Raw genomic sequence first — 23,835 nt, 5'->3', positions numbered from 1 at the left:
AGGAGATGCCCATGGACTTGTGGATGGTACGATGATTTCATTTTCTTGCATCTCCTTCAGAAGATTTCCAACCTCTTCCTGTTTTGCGAATGGTAAAAGTCTGGGATGCTGCTTTATCGAGAGTGATCCCCCGTATCAATTCGATGTCGAGTCAGTTTTGCGCGGCCAACATCTCTGGATGACCTAGAAAATAGATCTTCAAATTTTTTAATTGTTTTCTCTGCCGCACGTCTTTGTTCATGGGTTAAATTTGCACTCTGCAAAAGTTCTTCCATTAATTTCCTAGTTGCCTCAATCGGAATTTCAAATGGGGCTTTGTAAACGCAAGTAACTGGAGTGCATGCTGCTAGCACTTCACCCTTCTTGATGTTTCTCAGTCTGGGACTAACATTCGCCACTCTCACAGGGATGAAATTTTTCGAAAGATCTACTAATGAGAAGGCCACTAATACCTCTCTTGGGCTGTTTTCAGGGTATTCAATTAGTCCAAATCTGAAGCTATTCCTTTCTATGGAGCCGGCTATTAATAATTCTGTCATCGGAGGGATGGTGACATCTGTTTTTGTTGTTACTTGGTGAGCTGAGGGAATGCTGGCATTCATTTCAAACACAGTTATATCTTCTTTTGCAGAGCGCATTTCGTTACGTTCAAAGTCCAATGTAAAGTCGTACTTCTGCAAAAAGTCCAGTCCGAGTATTAATTCGTTCGCAATGTTAGCGACGAAAGCTAAGTGCTGGTAGGTCTCAATTCCGAAGGTAATGATAATGTTAATTTTACCTTCAATGGGAATCTTATCACCTGTCACTGTTTGTAAAGTCACAGAAAGCGGAGTCCAGCGAAACGCTTCGCTCAATTTTCGAACTACATCTGTTCTCACGATGGTTACATTTGCTCCCGTATCTACGATTATTTTACAAGGATGCTTATTCACGTATCCTTCGACGAACAGTCCGTTATCTCCGCCGCTCATTGAAGAGATTAAGAACTTTCAGAGGGGCTGCATCTTTGCCGGGCAATCTCCGCCCCGTGAGATTGCCATACTTTAGTTTCCTGGTTTTGTTTCGCGGGAGCTCTCTCCCATTCATGATTCACGTTACAGTTCCTGCTGAGATGTCCTTCCAATCCGCAGTTCTAGCACTTGAGGATTTTCTTCCCAGTATTGTTTTTATTAGGTTTTCTTAACGCCTTCCGAATCTCTCTTATTTCTTTTTTTAGTTTCGAGACATCAAAATTTGGATATTGTATTTGAGCCGCTCTAACAGGATGGCGATCTCTTCGAGTCGCTTGTTGAGCTGACTCGAACTTCATAGCGTAGACTAGGGCAGATTTTAGGTCTTTCAGATCCGCTAATCTGAGAGCTTTCTGAATTTCCGCATCCTTAACGGCATAGACGAAATGCATCAAGGCCAGATTTTCTCTGACATCAGGTGGACAGTCCGGATATGCTTGATGCGCCAACCTCTCGATGTCAGTCGACAGTTCTTGAAGGCTTTCCGTGATTTTCTTCTGCAAAGATTTCAACTGCAGACGGTCACAGTCCTTTGCACACATTCCCCGAATCTCATTTCCAGCGCATTCGAGAGGGTATTGAAGTTTGAAATCTGGTCTTCGGAGGGGACCCCTAAGATGTCTGCAGCCTCTCCTCGGAGGGACGCAGCCAACTGCGAAGCCTTCATGTGAGAGTCCCACTTGTTATTTTCCTCCACGATGGAAAACTGGGTCTTATATACACTAAATGAGGATTTTCCATCGTATGTGCTTGGTTTGATTACCATATGAGAGTACACTGGGAGAACCTTGAAATCTTCAGCTTCGTCCTTGGGCTCAGTCCGGTTTTCTTTCGAAACATCTACTTCTTTCCGAAATTCACTCAATTTTTCTTCAAATCGTTTTTCCACAACTGCTATTTTTGCTCCGGTATCCTCTCTAAGCTCCACGATCTCGCTTTTAATCTTTTCTTCTTCCACTTCCATCTGTTCGACTTTCTCTTGCATCTTTTCTTGAATGGCTTTTATTTCGCTCTTGATCTCAGCCTTTGTCTCCTCCTGTCCGACTTTCATCTCTTCCTGTCCGGCTTCCATCTCTTTCATTGCAGCTTTCATCTCTTCCTCTCCGGCTTTCATCTCTTTCATTGCAGCTTTCATCTCTTCCTGTCTAGCTTTCATCTCTTTCATTTCAGTTTTCATCTGTTCCTGTCCGGCTTCCATCTTTTTCTGTCCAGCTTCCGTCTTTTCTTGAAATGCAGCAAAGGCAGTCACGAGCTGTCTTAATTGTTCTTCCATCGCTCTTGTCACTGGCATTCACCCTCAAACGCCACTTCTGACACCAGTTGTTACGTTAGTAAGGGGTGCATATGGATTTCCAGTGAATGACGACAAAACCTGATGAAGTATCGAAACACACATTATTTACCAATATTAATCTGATAGCTCCAAAATCACTTTTATAGTCGTCGAACTGTTATAAACACGCTGACACGTTCAGCGACTCAGCTTTCACACTGTCAGGTAATAACGGTGGAAACAGCTTCACTGCAAAGCACCAGAGTACAGCTTCCGACTCTGCTTGGTCGTACTCGGAACTCCACGTACTCTCGAGACTCTCCACACTACAACTCACGACGCACTCGACGATACACAAGAGTATAGCTCTCGACTCAGCACAGTCTAAGACAAAACTCGACGATGCACTAATTCACGATACTCTACAAGACTCTCTCGATACACGCGACGACCAACTCGGCGCTAGACTTCGAGAAATTCGCTCACTGACTGACTATCGGCTCGCTAGACAAGAAACACACTAACTGACTGCGGACCAGCAGGGTTTATACAGCTTTCGGCTTGTGTTCGAGAACGTTCTGGGCTAAACCGGTAAGAATTCGTTCCAGAAGGTTCTTCATCCGTCCATGAGATATCAGAAATTTTGTTGCCAAATTGGCGATTTCTTGCCAAATGTGGCAATCCTGCCTTCCCTTGCCATTTTATGGATGCCCTAAAACTGCTTTGCGGGGAAGCCATCTTACCGCTCCTGTACATTTCGTAACACTACCCCCTCCCAAGGACTGTATGTCCCGGGCAGCACAACCCTTGGTCAGAAGCCTAATTCGATACAAACAAAAAAATAACATAACTAAAGAAAAAACATTTACACTGCATTACAAACTTTACACAGAAACTAGGTAAGAAAGCTCATGCACAAGAATTATGGGTAGCCCTAAGAATGAGAAGCACTAAGTACTATGGCCATAGTATGGGACAGCAAAACCTCGTCGTTTTCCTGTAATTGATGTTTGATGGCTCCTGCGTCGTATCTCTTCTTCATCTTGTCCGTCGAGATGTTGATCCGCTCTCGAGCATACCTAAGTACTGTTTCCAACCGGGCCTGGAGGTCTTGCACATACTCCTCAGGCGAGGAATGTACATTCAGAGGGCGGCCGAAGAGCAGGTTACTTGGCAGACGGAGATCGCGACCGAAGAGCATCTGTGATGGAGAATAGTCGGTGTATTCGAGGACGGCACTACGGTAAGCAAGCAGGAACAGGGCAGCTTGCGATCCCAATCTTTGTTTTTGGAAACCATGAGCGAAAGGTGGTTCAGGATTGTACGGTTAAACCTCTCCACCATGCCATCAGACTGGATGTAGCGGGGGTCGTCTGCGTTTTCTTGAGTTCCAACAAGTCGCAGAGTCCCTTGAACACAGCTGAAGTGAAGTTCCTGCCTTGGTCGGAATGAATCTGGAGGAGGGGTCCCAAATCTGGACACCCAATTCTGTAATAGAACTTCAGCTGTCGTGACAGCTGAAACTGGGTAAGCTTTGGTCCACTTCGTAAAGTAATTCATGGCAACGAGGATGTATTTGTTGCCATCCGTGGTTGGAGGAAAAGGTCCAAGTATGTCGAGGGCAATTCGCCCGAAAGGCGCTCCTACATTGTATCGCTGCAGCCTTCCTAGGCTACGTCCCTTCGATCCTTTCCTGGCTCCGCAAGCATCACAAGATCGGCACCACTTCTCAACATTGTTTCTCGCCGAACTCTAGAAGAAGCTCTCTCAGACCTTGTTTAGTGTCTTCATACAGCCGAAATGCCCTCCTGGTGAGCTGCTGTGTATCTCCTTCAGGAACATCAGGTATTCGGTTTCGAGGAAGCAACAGCTGCCATCTCTTATTAGTTCCATCGTCGCTTCCGAAATGGAGTCTTATATCGATATAAGACTTATAGTCTTATATCGATATAAGACTCCATTTCGGAAGTGGAGTGAATCCCAGAGAGCCCAGTACCTTTTAATTGCAGGACTGAAAATAGAAATATTCTGCCACTTGGGTTTTGTACTGGTTCTTCAGTTCTATTATTGGCCTAATGTCAGGATTCGATGATTGGTCTTCTCTAACTTTTTCATCACTCCACGGATCTGGATCAGTTGATGTTGAAGATGTTACTTGCCGGATATTCGGATTCGCCAACCCGTACTTAGCCTACAATGCCTGCAGTGTGCTCTTGAACAATGCCTGCAGTGTGCAAGACAAGGCTTCCTAGATAAAGCATCCGCATTTCCGTGGGAAGAGCCTTTACGATGTTTTATCTCAAAGTCATATTCCTAGAGTCTTTGAATCCATCTGGCTATTTGTCCTTCGGGATTTTTGAAATTCAGTAGCCAGGTTAGAGAAGCATGGTCGGTCCGCAATAAGAATTTTCTGCCAGAGAGATAATGATGGAAATGTTCTATGGCCTTTACGAAGCAAGCAATTTTTTACGGGTGACGCAATAATTCCTTTCCGGTTTGGACAAGCACTTACTCCAATAGGCTAATACTCGCTCTTGACCATTAATCATTACCATTAATTAATAGAAAGGACAGCTCCCATACTTTCGCTGCTTGCATCTGTGTCCAACATAAATTCTTTGTCTGCCTGGGGATATGCGAGCACGGGCGTAGATGTTAATGCCCTCTTCAACTGATTAAAGGACTTCTCGCACTCCTCAGTCCACACGAATTTTTGTTTACTTTCTGTTAATTTATACAGAGGCCTTGCGATGTTGGAGAACCCCTTCACGAATCTTCTGTTATAAGTACAGAGTCCCAGAAGTAGTTGAAGAATATCCACAGGACTTCCTCAAAAGTACGGCCCACTATAATGATGTCGTCTAGGTAGACCACACAGGATTCGTAAGATAGACCACGAAGCACTGTCTCCATCAGGTGTTAAAATGTTGCAAGTGCGTCACAGAGTCCAAAGGGCATAACTTTAAACTCCCAGAATCCTTGACCGGTAGTGAACGCAGTTTCCTCTCTAACTTCGGGATGAATTTCCACTTGCCAGTATCCACTCTTGAGGTCCAGAGTGGAAAACCACTTGTGTTCTGATAAGGTGTCTAGAGTATCGTCAGTCCGGGGGAAGAGGGTAACTGTCTTTCTTAGTGACATTATTTAGTCTCCGGTAGTCGACACAAAATCTTGTCCAGCCATCTTTCTTCCGGACGAGAACTATAGGAGATGCCCATGGACTTGTGGATGGTACGATGATTTCATTTTCTTGCATCTCCTTCAGAAGATTTCCAACCTCTTCCTGTTTTGCGAATGGTAAAAGTCTGGGATGCTGCTTTATCGAGAGTGATCCCCCGTATCAATTCGATGTCGAGTCAGTTTTGCGCGGCCAACATCTCTGGATGACCTAGAAAATAGATCTTCAAATTTTTTAATTGTTTTCTCTGCCGCACGTCTTTGTTCATGGGTTAAATTTGCACTCTGCAAAAGTTCTTCCATTAATTTCCTAGTTGCCTCAATCGGAATTTCAAATGGGGCTTTGTAAACGCAAGTAACTGGAGTGCATGCTGCTAGCACTTCACCCTTCTTGATGTTTCTCAGTCTGGGACTAACATTCGCCACTCTCACAGGGATGAAATTTTTCGAAAGATCTACTAATGAGAAGGCCACTAATACCTCTCTTGTGCTATTTTCAGGGTATTCAATTAGTCCAAATCTGAAGCTATTCCTTTCTATGGAGCCGGCTATTAATAATTCTGTCATCGGAGGGATGGTGACATCTGTTTTTGTTGTTACTTGGTGAGCTGAGGGAATGCTGCCGTTCATTTCAAACACAGTTATATCTTCTTTTGCAGAGCGCATTTCGTTACGTTCAAAGTCCAATGTAAAGTCGTACTTCTGCAAAAAGTCCAGTCCGAGTATTAATTCGTTCGCAATGTTAGCGACGAAAGCTAAGTGCTGGTAGGTCTCAATTCCGAAGGTAATGATAATGTTAATTTTACCTTCAATGGGAATCTTATCACCTGTCACTGTTTGTAAAGTCACAGAAAGCGGAGTCCAGCGAAACGCTTCGCTCAATTTTCGAACTACATCTGTTCTCACGATGGTTACATTTGCTCCCGTATCTACGATTATTTTACAAGGATGCTTATTCACGTATCCTTCGACGAACAGTCCGTTATCTCCGCCGCTCATTGAAGAGATTAAGAACTTTCAGAGGGGCTGCATCTTTGCCGGGCAATCTCCGCCCCGTGAGATTGCCATACTTTAGTTTCCTGGTTTTGTTTCGCGGGAGCTCTCTCCCATTCATGATTCACGTGACAGTTCCTGCTGAGATGTCCTTCCAATCCGCAGTTCCAGCACTTGAGGATTTTCTTCCCAGTATTGTTTTTGTTAGGTTTTCTTAACGCCTTCCGAATCTCTCTTATTTCTTTTTTTAGTTTCGAGACATCAAAATTTGGATATTGTATTTGAGCCGCTCTAACAGGATGGCGATCTCTTCGAGTCGCTTGTTGAGCTGACTCGAACTTCATAGCGTAGACTAGGGCAGATTTTAGGTCTTTCAGATCCGCTAATCTGAGAGCTTTCTGAATTTCCGCATCCTTAACGGCATAGACGAAATGCATCAAGGCCAGATTTTCTCTGACATCAGGTGGACAGTCCGGATATGCTTGATGCGCCAACCTCTCGATGTCAGTCGACAGTTCTTGAAGGCTTTCCGTGATTTTCTTCTGGAAAGATTTCAACTGCAGACGGTCACAGTCCTTTGCACACATTCCCCGAATCTCATTTCCAGCGCATTCGAGAGGGTATTGAAGTTTGAAATCTGGTCTTCGGAGGGGACCCCTAAGATGTCTGCAGCCTCTCCTCGGAGGGACGCAGCCAACTGCGAAGCCTTCATGTGAGAGTCCCACTTGTTATTTTCCTCCACGATGGAAAACTGGGTCTTATATACACTAAATGAGGATTTTCCATCGTATGTGCTTGGTTTGATTACCATATGAGAGTACACTGGGAGAACCTTGAAATCTTCAGCTTCGTCCTTGGGCTCAGTCCGGTTTTCTTTCGAAACATCTACTTCTTTCCGAAATTCACTCAATTTTTCTTCAAATCGTTTTTCCACAACTGCTATTTTTGCTCCGGTATCCTCTCTAAGCTCCACGATCTCGCTTTTAATCTTTTCTTCTTCCACTTCCATCTGTTCGACTTTCTCTTGCATCTTTTCTTGAATGGCTTTTATTTCGCTCTTGATCTCAGCCTTTGTCTCCTCCTGTCCGACTTTCATCTCTTCCTGTCCGGCTTCCATCTCTTTCATTGCAGCTTTCATCTCTTCCTCTCCGGCTTTCATCTCTTTCATTGCAGCTTTCATCTCTTCCTGTCTAGCTTTCATCTCTTTCATTTCAGTTTTCATCTGTTCCTGTCCGGCTTCCATCTTTTTCTGTCCAGCTTCCGTCTTTTCTTGAAATGCAGCAAAGGCAGTCACGAGCTGTCTTAATTGTTCTTCCATCGCTCTTGTCACTGGCATTCACCCTCAAACGCCACTTCTGACACCAGTTGTTACGTTAGTAAGGGGTGCATATGGATTTCCAGTGAATGACGACAAAACCTGATGAAGTATCGAAACACACATTATTTACCAATATTAATCTGATAGCTCCAAAATCACTTTTATAGTCGTCGAACTGTTATAAACACGCTGACACGTTCAGCGACTCAGCTTTCACACTGTCAGGTAATAACGGTGGAAACAGCTTCACTGCAAAGCACCAGAGTACAGCTTCCGACTCTGCTTGGTCGTACTCGGAACTCCACGTACTCTCGAGACTCTCCACACTACAACTCACGACGCACTCGACGATACACAAGAGTATAGCTCTCGACTCAGCACAGTCTAAGACAAAACTCGACGATGCACTAATTCACGATACTCTACAAGACTCTCTCGATACACGCGACGACCAACTCGGCGCTAGACTTCGAGAAATTCGCTCACTGACTCACTATCGGCTCGCTAGACAAGAAACACACTAACTGACTGCGGACCAGCAGGGTTTATACAGCTTTCGGCTTGTGTTCGAGAACGTTCTGGGCTAAACCGGTAAGAATTCGTTCCAGAAGGTTCTTCATCCGTCCATGAGATATCAGAAATTTTGTTGCCAAATTGGCGATTTCTTGCCAAATGTGGCAATCCTGCCTTCCCTTGCCATTTTATGGATGCCCTAAAACTGCTTTGCGGGGAAGCCATCTTACCGCTCCTGTACATTTCGTAACACTACCCCCTCCCAAGGACTGTATGTCCCGGGCAGCACAACCCTTGGTCAGAAGCCTAATTCGATACAAACAAAAAAATAACATAACTAAAGAAAAAACATTTACACTACATTACAAACTTTACACAGAAACTAGGTAAGAAAGCTCATGCACAAGAATTATGGGTAGCCCTAAGAATGAGAAGCACTAAGTACTATGGCCATAGTATGGGACAGCAAAACCTCGTCGTTTTCCTGTAATTGATGTTTGATGGCTCCTGCGTCGTATCTCTTCTTCATCTTGTCCGTCGAGATGTTGATCCGCTCTCGAGCATACCTAAGTACTGTTTCCAACCGGGCCTGGAGGTCTTGCACATACTCCTCAGGCGAGGAATGTACATTCAGAGGGCGGCCGAAGAGCAGGTTACTTGGCAGACGGAGATCGCGACCGAAGAGCATCTGTGATGGAGAATAGTCGGTGTATTCGAGGACGGCACTACGGTAAGCAAGCAGGAACAGGGCAGCTTGCGATCCCAATCTTTGTTTTTGGAAACCATGAGCGAAAGGTGGTTCAGGATTGTACGGTTAAACCTCTCCACCATGCCATCAGACTGGATGTAGCGGGGGTCGTCTGCGTTTTCTTGAGTTCCAACAAGTCGCAGAGTCCCTTGAACACAGCTGAAGTGAAGTTCCTGCCTTGGTCGGAATGAATCTGGAGGAGGGGTCCCAAATCTGGACACCCAATTCTGTAATAGAACTTCAGCTGTCGTGACAGCTGAAACTGGGTAAGCTTTGGTCCACTTCGTAAAGTAATTCATGGCAACGAGGATGTATTTGTTGCCATCCGTGGTTGGAGGAAAAGGTCCAAGTATGTCGAGGGCAATTCGCCCGAAAGGCGCTCCTACATTGTATCGCTGCAGCCTTCCTAGGCTACGTCCCTTCGATCCTTTCCTGGCTCCGCAAGCATCACAAGATCGGCACCACTTCTCAACATTGTTTCTCGCCGAACTCTAGAAGAAGCTCTCTCAGACCTTGTTTAGTGTCTTCATACAGCCGAAATGCCCTCCTGGTGAGCTGCTGTGTATCTCCTTCAGGAACATCAGGTATTCGGTTTCGAGGAAGCAACAGCTGCCATCTCTTATTAGTTCCATCGTCGCTTCCGAAATGGAGTCTTATATCGATATAAGACTTATAGTCTTATATCGATATAAGACTCCATTTCGGAAGTGGAGTGAATCCCAGAGAGCCCAGTACCTTTTAATTGCAGGACTGAAAATAGAAATATTCTGCCACTTGGGTTTTGTACTGGTTCTTCAGTTCTATTATTGGCCTAATGTCAGGATTCGATGATTGGTCTTCTCTAACTTTTTCATCACTCCACGGATCTGGATCAGTTGATGTTGAAGATGTTACTTGCCGGATATTCGGATTCGCCAACCCGTACTTAGCCTACAATGCCTGCAGTGTGCTCTTGAACAATGCCTGCAGTGTGCAAGACAAGGCTTCCTAGATAAAGCATCCGCATTTCCGTGGGAAGAGCCTTTACGATGTTTTATCTCAAAGTCATATTCCTAGAGTCTTTGAATCCATCTGGCTATTTGTCCTTCGGGATTTTTGAAATTCAGTAGCCAGGTTAGAGAAGCATGGTCGGTCCGCAATAAGAATTTTCTGCCAGAGAGATAATGATGGAAATGTTCTATGGCCTTTACGAAGCAAGCAATTTTTTACGGGTGACGCAATAATTCCTTTCCGGTTTGGACAAGCACTTACTCCAATAGGCTAATACTCGCTCTTGACCATTAATCATTACCATTAATTAATAGAAAGGACAGCTCCCATACTTTCGCTGCTTGCATCTGTGTCCAACATAAATTCTTTGTCTGCCTGGGGATATGCGAGCACGGGCGTAGATGTTAATGCCCTCTTCAACTGATTAAAGGACTTCTCGCACTCCTCAGTCCACACGAATTTTTGTTTACTTTCTGTTAATTTATACAGAGGCCTTGCGATGTTGGAGAACCCCTTCACGAATCTTCTGTTATAAGTACAGAGTCCCAGAAGTAGTTGAAGAATATCCACAGGACTTCCTCAAAAGTACGGCCCACTATAATGATGTCGTCTAGGTAGACCACACAGGATTCGTAAGATAGACCACGAAGCACTGTCTCCATCAGGTGTTAAAATGTTGCAAGTGCGTCACAGAGTCCAAAGGGCATAACTTTAAACTCCCAGAATCCTTGACCGGTAGTGAACGCAGTTTCCTCTCTAACTTCGGGATGAATTTCCACTTGCCAGTATCCACTCTTGAGGTCCAGAGTGGAAAACCACTTGTGTTCTGATAAGGTGTCTAGAGTATCGTCAGTCCGGGGGAAGAGGGTAACTGTCTTTCTTAGTGACATTATTTAGTCTCCGGTAGTCGACACAAAATCTTGTCCAGCCATCTTTCTTCCGGACGAGAACTATAGGAGATGCCCATGGACTTGTGGATGGTACGATGATTTCATTTTCTTGCATCTCCTTCAGAAGATTTCCAACCTCTTCCTGTTTTGCGAATGGTAAAAGTCTGGGATGCTGCTTTATCGAGAGTGATCCCCCGTATCAATTCGATGTCGAGTCAGTTTTGCGCGGCCAACATCTCTGGATGACCTAGAAAATAGATCTTCAAATTTTTTAATTGTTTTCTCTGCCGCACGTCTTTGTTCATGGGTTAAATTTGCACTCTGCAAAAGTTCTTCCATTAATTTCCTAGTTGCCTCAATCGGAATTTCAAATGGGGCTTTGTAAACGCAAGTAACTGGAGTGCATGCTGCTAGCACTTCACCCTTCTTGATGTTTCTCAGTCTGGGACTAACATTCGCCACTCTCACAGGGATGAAATTTTTCGAAAGATCTACTAATGAGAAGGCCACTAATACCTCTCTTGTGCTATTTTCAGGGTATTCAATTAGTCCAAATCTGAAGCTATTCCTTTCTATGGAGCCGGCTATTAATAATTCTGTCATCGGAGGGATGGTGACATCTGTTTTTGTTGTTACTTGGTGAGCTGAGGGAATGCTGCCGTTCATTTCAAACACAGTTATATCTTCTTTTGCAGAGCGCATTTCGTTACGTTCAAAGTCCAATGTAAAGTCGTACTTCTGCAAAAAGTCCAGTCCGAGTATTAATTCGTTCGCAATGTTAGCGACGAAAGCTAAGTGCTGGTAGGTCTCAATTCCGAAGGTAATGATAATGTTAATTTTACCTTCAATGGGAATCTTATCACCTGTCACTGTTTGTAAAGTCACAGAAAGCGGAGTCCAGCGAAACGCTTCGCTCAATTTTCGAACTACATCTGTTCTCACGATGGTTACATTTGCTCCCGTATCTACGATTATTTTACAAGGATGCTTATTCACGTATCCTTCGACGAACAGTCCGTTATCTCCGCCGCTCATTGAAGAGATTAAGAACTTTCAGAGGGGCTGCATCTTTGCCGGGCAATCTCCGCCCCGTGAGATTGCCATACTTTAGTTTCCTGGTTTTGTTTCGCGGGAGCTCTCTCCCATTCATGATTCACGTGACAGTTCCTGCTGAGATGTCCTTCCAATCCGCAGTTCCAGCACTTGAGGATTTTCTTCCCAGTATTGTTTTTGTTAGGTTTTCTTAACGCCTTCCGAATCTCTCTTATTTCTTTTTTTAGTTTCGAGACATCAAAATTTGGATATTGTATTTGAGCCGCTCTAACAGGATGGCGATCTCTTCGAGTCGCTTGTTGAGCTGACTCGAACTTCATAGCGTAGACTAGGGCAGATTTTAGGTCTTTCAGATCCGCTAATCTGAGAGCTTTCTGAATTTCCGCATCCTTAACGGCATAGACGAAATGCATCAAGGCCAGATTTTCTCTGACATCAGGTGGACAGTCCGGATATGCTTGATGCGCCAACCTCTCGATGTCAGTCGACAGTTCTTGAAGGCTTTCCGTGATTTTCTTCTGGAAAGATTTCAACTGCAGACGGTCACAGTCCTTTGCACACATTCCCCGAATCTCATTTCCAGCGCATTCGAGAGGGTATTGAAGTTTGAAATCTGGTCTTCGGAGGGGACCCCTAAGATGTCTGCAGCCTCTCCTCGGAGGGACGCAGCCAACTGCGAAGCCTTCATGTGAGAGTCCCACTTGTTATTTTCCTCCACGATGGAAAACTGGGTCTTATATACACTAAATGAGGATTTTCCATCGTATGTGCTTGGTTTGATTACCATATGAGAGTACACTGGGAGAACCTTGAAATCTTCAGCTTCGTCCTTGGGCTCAGTCCGGTTTTCTTTCGAAACATCTACTTCTTTCCGAAATTCACTCAATTTTTCTTCAAATCGTTTTTCCACAACTGCTATTTTTGCTCCGGTATCCTCTCTAAGCTCCACGATCTCGCTTTTAATCTTTTCTTCTTCCACTTCCATCTGTTCGACTTTCTCTTGCATCTTTTCTTGAATGGCTTTTATTTCGCTCTTGATCTCAGCCTTTGTCTCCTCCTGTCCGACTTTCATCTCTTCCTGTCCGGCTTCCATCTCTTTCATTGCAGCTTTCATCTCTTCCTCTCCGGCTTTCATCTCTTTCATTGCAGCTTTCATCTCTTCCTGTCTAGCTTTCATCTCTTTCATTTCAGTTTTCATCTGTTCCTGTCCGGCTTCCATCTTTTTCTGTCCAGCTTCCGTCTTTTCTTGAAATGCAGCAAAGGCAGTCACGAGCTGTCTTAATTGTTCTTCCATCGCTCTTGTCACTGGCATTCACCCTCAAACGCCACTTCTGACACCAGTTGTTACGTTCGTAAGGGGTGCACATGGATTTCCAGTGAATGACGACAAAACCTGATGAAGTATCAAAACACACATTATTTACCAATATTAATCTGATAGCTCCAAAATCACTTTTATAGTCGTCGAACTGTTATAAACACGCTGACACGTTCAGCGACTCAGCTTTCACACTGTCAGGTAATAACGGTGGAAACAGCTTCACTGCAAAGCACCAGAGTACAGCTTTCGACTCTGCTTGGTCGTACTCGGAACTCCACGTACTCTCGAGACTCTCCACACTACAACTCACGACGCACTCGACGATACACAAGAGTATAGCTCTCGACTCAGCACAGTCTAAGACAAAACTCGACGATGCACTAATTCACGATACTCTACAAGACTCTCTCGATACACGCGACGACCAACTCGGCGCTAGACTTCGAGAAATTCGCTCACTGACTGACTATCGGCTCGCTAGACAAGAAACACACTAACTGACTGCGGACCAGCAGGGTTTATACAGCTTTCGGCTTGTGTACGAGAACGTTCTGGGCTAAACCGGTAAGAATTCGTTCCAGAAGGTTCTTCATCCGTCCATGAGATATCAGAAATTTTGTTGCCAAATTGGCGATTTCTTGCCAAATGTGGCAACCCTGCCTTCCCTTGCCATTTTATGGATGCCCTAAAACTGCTTTGCGGGGAAGCCATCTTACCGCTCCTGTACATTTCGTAACACTACCCCCTCCCAAGGACTGTATGTCCCGGGCAGCACAACCCTTGGTCAGAAGCCTAATTCGATACAAACAAAAAAATAACATAACTAAAGAAAAAACATTTACACTACATTACAAACTTTACACAGAAACTAGGTAAGAAAGCTCATGCACAAGAATTATGGGTAGCCCTAAGAATGAGAAGCACTAAGTACTATGGCCATAGTATGGGACAACAAAACCTCGTCGTTTTCCTGTAATTGATGTTTGATGGCTCCTGCGTCGTATCTCTTCTTCATCTTGTCCGTCGAGATGTTGATCCGCTCTCGAGCATACCTAAGTACTGTTTCCAACCGGGCCTGGAGGTCTTGCACATACTCCTCAGGCGAGGAATGTACATTCAGAGGGCGGCCGAAGAGCAGGTTACTTGGCAGACGGAGATCGCGACCGAAGAGCATCTGTGATGGAGAATAGTCGGTGTATTCGAGGACGGCACTACGGTAAGCAAGCAGGAACAGGGCAGCTTGCGATCCCAATCTTTGTTTTTGGAAACCATGAGCGAAAGGTGGTTCAGGATTGTACGGTTAAACCTCTCCACCATGCCATCAGACTGGATGTAGCGGGGGTCGTCTGCGTTTTCTTGAGTTCCAACAAGTCGCAGAGTCCCTTGAACACAGCTGAAGTGAAGTTCCTGCCTTGGTCGGAATGAATCTGGAGGAGGGGTCCCAAATCTGGACACCCAATTCTGTAATAGAACTTCAGCTGTCGTGACAGCTGAAACTGGGTAAGCTTTGGTCCACTTCGTAAAGTAATTCATGACAACGAGGATGTATTTGTTGCCATCCGTGGTTGGAGGAAAAGGTCCAAGTATGTCGAGGGCAATTCGCCCGAAAGGCGCTCCTACATTGTATCGCTGCAGCCTTCCTAGGCTACGTCCCTTCGATCCTTTCCTGGCTCCGCAAGCATCACAAGATCGGCACCACTTCTCAACATTGTTTCTCGCCGAACTCTAGAAGAAGCTCTCTCAGACCTTGTTTAGTGTCTTCATACAGCCGAAATGCCCTCCTGGTGAGCTGCTGTGCATCTCCTTCAGGAACATCAGGTATTCGGTTTCGAGGAAGCAACAGCTGCCATCTCTTATTATTTCCATCGTCGCTTCCGAAATGGAGTCTTATATCGATATAAGACTTATAGTCTTATATCGATATAAGACTCCATTTCGGAAGTGGAGTGAATCCCAGAGAGCCCAGTACCTTTTAATTGCAGGACTGAAAATAGAAATATTCTGCCACTTGGGTTTTGTACTGGTTCTTCAGTTCTATTATTGGCCTAATGTCAGGATTCGATGATTGGTCTTCTCTAACTTTTTCATCACTCCACGGATCTGGATCAGTTGATGTTGAAGATGTTACTTGCCGGATATTCGGATTCGCCAACCCGTACTTAGCCTCGACTCTTGAACAATGCCTGCAGTGTGCAAGACAAGGCTTCCTAGATAAAGCGTCCGCATTTCCGTGGGAAGAGCCTTTACGATGTTTTATCTCAAAGTCATATTCCTAGAGTTTTTGAATCCATCTGGCTATTTGTCCTTCGGGATTTTTGAAATTCAGTAGCCAGGTTAGAGAAGCATGGTCGGTCCGCAATAAGAATTTTCTGCCAGAGAGATAATGATGGAAATGTTCTATGGCCTTTACGAAGCAAGCAATTTTTTACGGGTGACGCAATAATTCCTTTCCGGTTTGGACAAGCACTTACTCCAATAGGCTAATACTCGCTCTTGACCATTAATCATTACCATTAATTAATAGAAAGGACAGCTTCCATACTTTCGCTGCTTGCATCTGTGTCCAACATAAATTCTTTGTCTGCCTGGGGATATGCGAGCACGGGCGTAGATGTTAATGCCCTCTTCAACTGATTAAAGGACTTCTCGCACTCCTCAGTCCACACGAATTTTTGTTTACTTTCTGTTAATTTATACAGAGGCCTTGCGATGTTGGAGAACCCCTTCACGAATCTTCTGTTATAAGTACAGAGTCCCAGAAGTAGTTGAAGAATATCCACAGGACTTCCTCAAAAGTACGGCCCACTATAATGATGTCGTCTAGGTAGACCACACAGGATTCGTAAGATAGACCACGAAGCACTGTCTCCATCAGGTGTTAAAATGTTGCAAGTGCGTCACAGAGTCCAAAGGGCATAACTTTAAACTCCCAGAATCCTTGACCGGTAGTGAACGCAGTTTCCTCTCTAACTTCGGGATGAATTTCCACTTGCCAGTATCCACTCTTGAGGTCCAGAGTGGAAAACCACTTGTGTTCTGATAAGGTGTCTAGAGTATCGTCAGTCCGGGGGAAGAGGGTAACTGTCTTTCTTAGTGACATTATTTAGTCTCCGGTAGTCGACACAAAATCTTGTCCAGCCATCTTTCTTCCGGACGAGAACTATAGGAGATGCCCATGGACTTGTGGATGGTACGATGATTTCATTTTCTTGCATCTCCTTCAGAAGATTTCCAACCTCTTCCTGTTTTGCGAATGGTAAAAGTCTGGGATGCTGCTTTATCGAGAGTGATCCCCCGTATCAATTCGATGTTGAGTCAGTTTTGCGCGGCCAACATCTCTGGATGACCTATAAAATAGATCTTCAAATTTTTTAATTGTTTTCTCTGCCGCACGTCTTTGTTCATGGGTTAAATTTGCACTCTGCAGAAGTTCTTCCATTAATTTCCTAGTTGCCTCAATCGGAATTTCAAATGGGGCTTTGTAAACGCAAGTAACTGGAGTGCATGCTGCTAGCACTTCACCCTTCTTGATGTTTCTCAGTCTGGGACTAACATTCGCCACTCTCACAGGGATGAAATTTTTCGAAAGATCTACTAATGAGAAGGCCACTAATACCTCTCTTGGGCTATTTTCAGGGTATTCAATTAGTCCAAATCTGAAGCTATTCCTTTCTATGGAGCCGGCTATTAATAATTCTGTCATCGGAGGGATGGTGACATCTGTTTTTGTTGTTACTTGGTGAGCTGAGGGAATGCTGCCGTTCATTTCAAACACAGTTATATCTTCTTTTGCAGAGCGCATTTCGTTACGTTCAAAGTCCAATGTAAAGTCGTACTTCTGCAAAAAGTCCAGTCCGAGTATTAATTCGTTCGCAATGTTAGCGACGAAAGCTACGTGCTGGTAGGTCTCAATTCCGAAGGTAATGATAATGTTAATTTTACCTTCAATGGGAATCTTATCACCTGTCACTGTTTGTAAAGTCACAGAAAGCGGAGTCCAGCGAAACGCTTCGCTCAATTTTCGAACTACATCTGTTCTCACGATGGTTACATTTGCTCCCGTATCTACGATTATTTTACAAGGATGCTTATTCACGTATCCTTCGACGAACAGTCCGTTATCTCCGCCGCTCATTGAAGAGATTAAGAACTTTCAGAGGGGCTGCATCTTTGCCGGGCAATCTCCGCCCCGTGAGATTGCCATACTTTAGTTTCCTGGTTTTGTTTCGCGGGAGCTCTCTCCCATTCATGATTCACGTGACAGTTCCTGCTGAGATGTCCTTCCAATCCGCAGTTCCAGCACTTGAGGATTTTCTTCCCAGTATTGTTTTTATTAGGTTTTCTTAACGCCTTCCGAATCTCTCTTATTTCTTTTTTTAGTTTCGAGACATCAAAATTTGGATATTGTATTTGAGCCGCTCTAACAGGATGGCGATCTCTTCGAGTCGCTTGTTGAGCTGACTCGAACTTCATAGCGTAGACTAGGGCAGATTTCAGGTCTTTCAGATCCGCTAATCTGAGAGCTTTCTGAATTTCCGCATCCTTAACGGCATAGACGAAATGCATCAAGGCCAAATTTTCTCTGACATCAGGTGGACAGTCCGGATATGCTTGATGCGCCAACCTCTCGATGTCAGTCGACAGTTCTTGAAGGCTTTCCGTGATTTTCTTCTGGAAAGATTTCAACTGCAGACGGTCACAGTCCTTTGCACACATTCCCCGAATCTCATTTCCAGCGCATTCGAGAGGGTATTGAAGTTTGAAATCTGGTCTTCGGAGGGGACCCCTAAGATGTCTGCAGCCTCTCCTCGGAGGGACGCAGCCAACTGCGAAGCCTTCATGTGAGAGTCCCACTTGTTATTTTCCTCCACGATGGAAAACTGGGTCTTATATACACTAAATGAGGATTTTCCATCGTATGTGCTTGGTTTGATTACCATATGAGAGTACACTGGGAGAACCTTGAAATCTTCAGCTTCGTCCTTGGGCTCAGTCCGGTTTTCTTTCGAAACATCTACTTCTTTCCGAAATTCACTCAATTTTTCTTCAAATCGTTTTTCCACAACTGCTATTTTTGCTCCGGTATCCTCTCTAAGCTCCACGATCTCGCTTTTAATCTTTTCTTCTTCCACTTCCATCTGTTCGACTTTCTCTTGCATCTTTTCTTGAATGGCTTTTATTTCGCTCTTGATCTCAGCCTTTGTCTCCTCCTGTCCGACTTTCATCTCTTCCTGTCCGGCTCCCATCTCTTTCATTGCAGCTTTCATCTCTTGCTGTCTAGCTTTCATCTCTTTCATTTCAGTTTTCTTCTGTTCCTGTCCGGCTTCCATCTTTTTCTGTCCAGCTTCCGTCTTTTCTTGAAATGCAGCAAAGGCAGTCACGAGCTGTCTTAATTGTTCTTCCATCGCTCTTGTCACTGGCATTCACCCTCAAACGCCACTTCTGACACCAGTTGTTACGTTCGTAAGGGGTGCATATGGATTTCCAGTGAATGACGACAAAACCTGATGAAGTATCGAAACACACTTTATTTACCACTATTAATCAGATAGCTCCAAAATCACTTTTACAGTCCGAACTGTTATAAACACGCTGACACGTTCAGCGACACAGCCTTCATACTATCAGGTAATAACGGTGGACACAGCTTCATTGCAAAGTACCAGAGTACAGCTCCCGACTCTGCTTGGTCGTTCTCGGAACTCAACGAACTCTCGACACTCTCCACGCTACACCTCGCGATGCACTCGACGATACACAAGAGTATAGCTCCCGACTCAGCACAGTCTAAGACAAAACTCGACGATGCAGTAATTCACGATACTCTACAAGACTCTCTCGATACACGCGACGACCAACTCGGCGCTAGACTTCGAGAAATTCGCTCACTGACTGACTATCGGCTCGCTAGACAAGAAACACACTAACTGACTGCGGACCAGCAGGGTTTATACAGCTTTTGGCTTGTGTTCGAGAACGTTCTGGGCTAAACCGGTAAGAATTCGTTCCAGAAGGTTCTTCATCCGTCCATGAGATATCAGAAATTTTGTTGCCAAATTGGCGATTTCTTGCCAAATGTGGCAATCCTGCCTTCCCTTGCCATTTTATGGATGCCCTAAAACTGCTTTGCGGGGAAGCCATCTTACCGCTCCTGTACATTTCGTAACACTACCCCCTCCCAAGGACTGTATGTCCCGGGCAGCACAACCCTTGGTCAGAAGCCTAATTCGATACAAACAAAAAAATAACATAACTAAAGAAAAAAACATTTACACTACATTACAAACTTTACACAGAAACTAGGTAAGAAAGCTCATGCACAAGAATTATGGGTAGTTCTAAGAATGAGAAGCACTAAGTACTATGGCCATAGTATGGGAGAGCAAAACCTCGTCGTTTTCCTGTAATTGATGTTTGATGGCTCCTGCGTCGTATCTCTTCTTCATCTTGTCCGTCGAGATGTTGATCCGCTCTCGAGCATACCTAAGTACTGTTTCCAACCGGGCCTGGAGGTCTTGCACATACTCCTCAGGCGAGGAATGTACATTCAGAGGGCGGCCGAAGAGCAGGTTACTTGGCAGATGGAGATCGCGACCGAAGAGCATCTGTGATGGAGAATAGTCGGTGTATTCGAGGACGGCACTACGGTAAGCAAGCAGGAACAGGGCAGCTTGCGATCCCAATCTTTGTTTTTGGAAACCATGAGCGAAAGGTGGTTCAGGATTGTACGGTTAAACCTCTCCACCATGCCATCAGACTGGATGTAGCGGGGGTCGTCTGCGTTTTCTTGAGTTCCAACAAGTCGCAGAGTCCCTTGAACACAGCTGAAGTGAAGTTCCTGCCTTGGTCGGAATGAATCTGGAGGAGGGGTCCCAAATCTGGACACCCAATTCTGTAATAGAACTTCAGCTGTCGTGACAGCTGAAACTGGGTAAGCTTTGGTCCACTTCGTAAAGTAATTCATGACAACGAGGATGTATTTGTTGCCATCCGTGGTTGGAGGAAAAGGTCCAAGTATGTCGAGGGCAATTCGCCCGAAAGGCGCTCCTACATTGTATCGCTGCAGCCTTCCTAGGCTACGTCCCTTCGATCCTTTCCTGGCTCCGCAAGCATCACAAGATCGGCACCACTTCTCAACATTGTTTCTCGCCGAACTCTAGAAGAAGCTCTCTCAGACCTTGTTTAGTGTCTTCATACAGCCGAAATGCCCTCCTGGTGAGCTGCTGTGTATCTCCTTCAGGAACATCAGGTATTCGGTTTCGAGGAAGCAACAGCTGCCATCTCTTATTAGTTCCATCGTCGCTTCCGAAATGGAGTCTTATATCGCTTATAGTCTTATATCGATATAAGACTTATAGTCTTATATCGATATAAGACTTATAGTCTTATATCGATATAAGACTCCATTTCGGAAGTGGAGTGAATCCCAGAGAGCCCAGTACCTTTTAATTGCAGGACTGAAAATAGAAATATTCTGCCACTTGGGTTTTGTACTGGTTCTTCAGTTCTATTATTGGCCTAATGTCAGGATTCGATGATTGGTCTTCTCTAACTTTTTCATCACTCCACGGATCTGGATCAGTTGATTTTGAAGATGTTACTTGCCGGATATTCGGATTCGCCAACCCGTACTTAGCCTCGGCTCTTGAACAATGCCTGCAATGTGCAAGACAAGGCTTCCTAGATAAAGCATCCGCATTTCCGTGGGAAGAGCCTTTACGATGTTTTATCTCAAAGTCATATTCCTAGAGTCTTTGAATCCATCTGGCTATTTGTCCTTCGGGATTTTTGAAATTCAGTAGCCAGGTTAGAGAAGCATGGTCGGTCCGCAATAAGAATTTTCTGCCAGAGAGATAATGATGGAAATGTTCTATGGCCTTTACGAAGCAAGCAATTTTTTACGGGTGACGCAATAATTCCTTTCCGGTTTGGACAAGCACTTACTCCAATAGGCTAATACTCGCTCTTGACCATTAATCATTACCATTAATTAATAGAAAGGACAGCTCCCATACTTTCGCTGCTTGCATCTGTGTCCAACATAAATTCTTTGTCTGCCTGGGGATATGCGAGCACGGGCGTAGATGTTAATGCCCTCTTCAACTGATTAAAGGACTTCTCGCACTCCTCAGTCCACACGAATTTTTGTTTACTTTCTGTTAATTTATACAGAGGCCTTGCGATGTTGGAGAAGCCCTTCACGAATCTTCTGTTATAAGTACAGAGTCCCAGAAGTAGTTGAAGAATATCCACAGGACTTCCTCAAAAGTACGGCCCACTATAATGATGTCGTCTAGGTAGACCACACAGGATTCGTAAGATAGACCACGAAGCACTGTCTCCATCAGGTGTTAAAATGTTGCAAGTGCGTCACAGAGTCCAAAGGGCATAACTTTAAACTCCCAGAATCCTTGACCGGTAGTGAACGCAGTTTCCTCTCTAACTTCGGGATGAATTTCCACTTGCCAGTATCCACTCTTGAGGTCCAGAGTGGAAAACCACTTGTGTTCTGATAAGGTGTCTAGAGTATCGTCAGTCCGGGGGAAGAGGGTAACTGTCTTTCTTAGTGACATTATTTAGTCTCCGGTAGTCGACACAAAATCTTGTCCAGCCATCTTTCTTCTGGACGAGAAGTATAGGAGATGCCCATGGACTTGTGGATGGTACGATGATTTCATTTTCTTGCATCTCCTTCAGAAGATTTCCAACCTCTTCCTGTTTTGCGAATGGTAAAAGTCTGGGATGCTGCTTTATCGAGAGTGATCCCCCGTATCAATTCGATGTCGAGTCAGTTTTGCGCGGCCAACATCTCTGGATGACCTAGAAAATAGATCTTCAAATTTTTTAATTGTTTTCTCTGCCGCACGTCTTTCTTCATGGGTTAAATTTGCACTCTGCAGAAGTTCTTCCATTAATTTCCTAGTTGCCTCAATCGGAATTTCAAATGGGGCTTTGTAAACGCAAGTAACTGGAGTGCATGCTGCTAGCACTTCACCCTTCTTCATGTCTCTCAGTCTGGGACTAACATTCGCCACTCTCACAGGGATGAAATTTTTCGAAAGATCTACTAATGAGAAGGCCACTAATACCTCTCTTGGGCTATTTTCAGGGTATTCAATTAGTCCAAATCTGAAGCTATTCCTTTCTATGGAGCCGGCTATTAATAATTCTGTCATCGGAGGGATGGTGACATCTGTTTTTGTTGTTACTTGGTGAGCTGAGGGAATGCTGCCGTTCATTTCAAACACAGTTATATCTTCTTTTGCAGAGCGCATTTCGTTACGTTCAAAGTCCAATGTAAAGTCGTACTTCTGCAAAAAGTCCAGTCCGAGTATTAATTCGTTCGCAATGTTAGCGACGAAAGCTAAGTGCTGGTAGGTCTCAATTCCGAAGGTAATGATAATGTTAATTTTACCTTCAATGGGAATCTTATCACCTGTCACTGTTTGTAAAGTCACAGAAAGCGGAGTCCAGCGAAACGCTTCGCTCAATTTTCGAACTACATCTGTTCTCACGATGGTTACATTTGCTCCCGTATCTACGATTATTTTACAAGGATGCTTATTCACGTATCCTTCGACGAACAGTCCGTTATCTCCGCCGCTCATTGAAGAGATTAAGAACTTTCAGAGGGGCTGCATCTTTGCCGGGCAATCTCCGCCCCGTGAGATTGCCATACTTTAGTTTTCTGGTTTTGTTTCGCGGGAGCTCTCTCCCATTCATGATTCACGTGACAGTTCCTGCTGAGATGTCCTTCCAATCCGCAGTTCCAGCACTTGAGGATTTCCTTCCCAGTATTGTTTTTGTTAGGTTTTCTTAACGCCTTCCGAATCTCTCTTATTTCTTTTTTTAGTTTCGAGACATCAAAATTTGGATATTGTATTTGAGCCGCTCTAACAGGATGGCGATCTCTTCGAGTCGCTTGTTGAGCTGACTCGAACTTCATAGCGTAGACTAGGGCAGATTTTAGGTCTTTCAGATCCGCTAATCTGAGAGCTTTCTGAATTTCCGCATCCTTAACGGCATAGACGAAATGCATCAAGGCCAGATTTTCTCTGACATCAGGTGGACAGTCCGGATATGCTTGATGCGCCAACCTCTCGATGTCAGTCGACAGTTCTTGAAGGCTTTCCGTGATTTTCTTCTGGAAAGATTTCAACTGCAGACGGTCACAGTCCTTTGCACACATTCCCCGAATCTCATTTCCAGCGCATTCGAGAGGGTATTGAAGTTTGAAATCTGGTCTTCGGAGGGGACCCCTAAGATGTCTGCAGCCTCTCCTCGGAGGGACGCAGCCAACTGCGAAGCCTTCATGTGAGAGTCCCACTTGTTATTTTCCTCCACGATGGAAAACTGGGTCTTATATACACTAAATGAGGATTTTCCATCGTATGTGCTTGGTTTGATTACCATATGAGAGTACACTGGGAGAACCTTGAAATCTTCAGCTTCGTCCTTGGGCTCAGTCCGGTTTTCTTTCGAAACATCTACTTCTTTCCGAAATTCACTCAATTTTTCTTCAAATCGTTTTTCCACAACTGCTATTTTT

The sequence above is a fragment of the Stegodyphus dumicola genome, chromosome 4, assembly GCF_044657685.1.
Source record: "Stegodyphus dumicola isolate Sdum_Otavi_A_Nest chromosome 4, ASM4465768v1".
NCBI lineage: Eukaryota > Metazoa > Arthropoda > Arachnida > Araneae > Eresidae > Stegodyphus > Stegodyphus dumicola.
The sequence above is the reverse complement of the archived record's forward strand: the minus strand, read 5'-3'. Positions refer to the sequence as shown.